This window comes from Triticum aestivum, chromosome 2B (genome assembly GCF_018294505.1).
Source record: "Triticum aestivum cultivar Chinese Spring chromosome 2B, IWGSC CS RefSeq v2.1, whole genome shotgun sequence".
In the NCBI taxonomy this organism is placed as follows: Eukaryota; Viridiplantae; Streptophyta; class Magnoliopsida; order Poales; family Poaceae; genus Triticum; species Triticum aestivum.
The window spans coordinates 266040137-266041177 of NC_057798.1; positions in this window are offsets into that span (position 1 = coordinate 266040137).

Below are 1041 nucleotides of genomic sequence, written 5' to 3' on the forward strand. Positions count from 1 at the left end.
ACGTGCTTAGCATTTTAAAAAGAGAAAAATGACAATGTTACAAGAAAAATGTTGGTGCTTAGTAGTGAATTTGACTCATGTACAAGAAAAATGACAACTTGTACGGTTGTTCATCTTAAGAAATATAAATTTATCTTTTACTTCGGTTTATTCGCTTAACCATTTGATTTTTCGGTATATACCATAAAAACCAAAGTTCAAATCGGTATGAAAAGTTCATACCATACCGAAACCAGAAACCATAAAAACAAAAAAATCGGTTCGGTTCGGTTTATTTTCGGTATGGTTTTTCGGTTCGGTTTTAAAATGCACAAAGTGAGGTCAAACTGACATGTGGGTCCCGCATGTCATAGGTTGTTTCCTAATTAACTGTAGTAGTTTAATTAATAGGTTAATTAAGTTTAACTAAACCAGATTAATTAAGTTAATTAATTCTCTCATTAATTAATTAATTAATAATTTTATTTTTATTATACTTTTTTTATTTTTTTATTCTTTTTTTAAAACATTCTAGGGGACGGCCCCACATGTCATTGGGCCAAGGGGGCCATAGCGGGTTCGGGCGAATGGGTGTACAGGTGCGGGTGCTCGCATCTGAGGCCACGAGAGGTGACGGCGAGCATGCCCGAGGCCTCGATGGCCGGCGACGGCGGAAGCAGCGCCGGGCGCGGGGAGCTGCGAGGCACCGGCGGCCACAACAGGGCAGCCGCAGGGAGCAGCGGGCAGGGCGGCGCGCAGGCGATGGCGGGGTGAGGCCAGCATGGGGAGGAGGCCGTGGCCCCGGGGCGGTAGAGGGCGCGAGACGATGGGCACGGCCTGTCGGTGCCGCGCGTGTCCAGGGCGTGGCCCGCCCGCGGTGAGCGCGGGCTGGAGCGCGCGAGGCGCGGCGACGGTCGCGGGGCGAGGGAGTGCGAGGAGAGGGGGCGGGAGCCCGGGGCCTCACCGGGGTTCGCAGGGTCAAGGGCAGCGGGCTCGACAGAGGTCAGGGACGACGGGGCGGTGGCGACATCGGGCGGTTCGGCGAGGAGGAGGATGGGGACG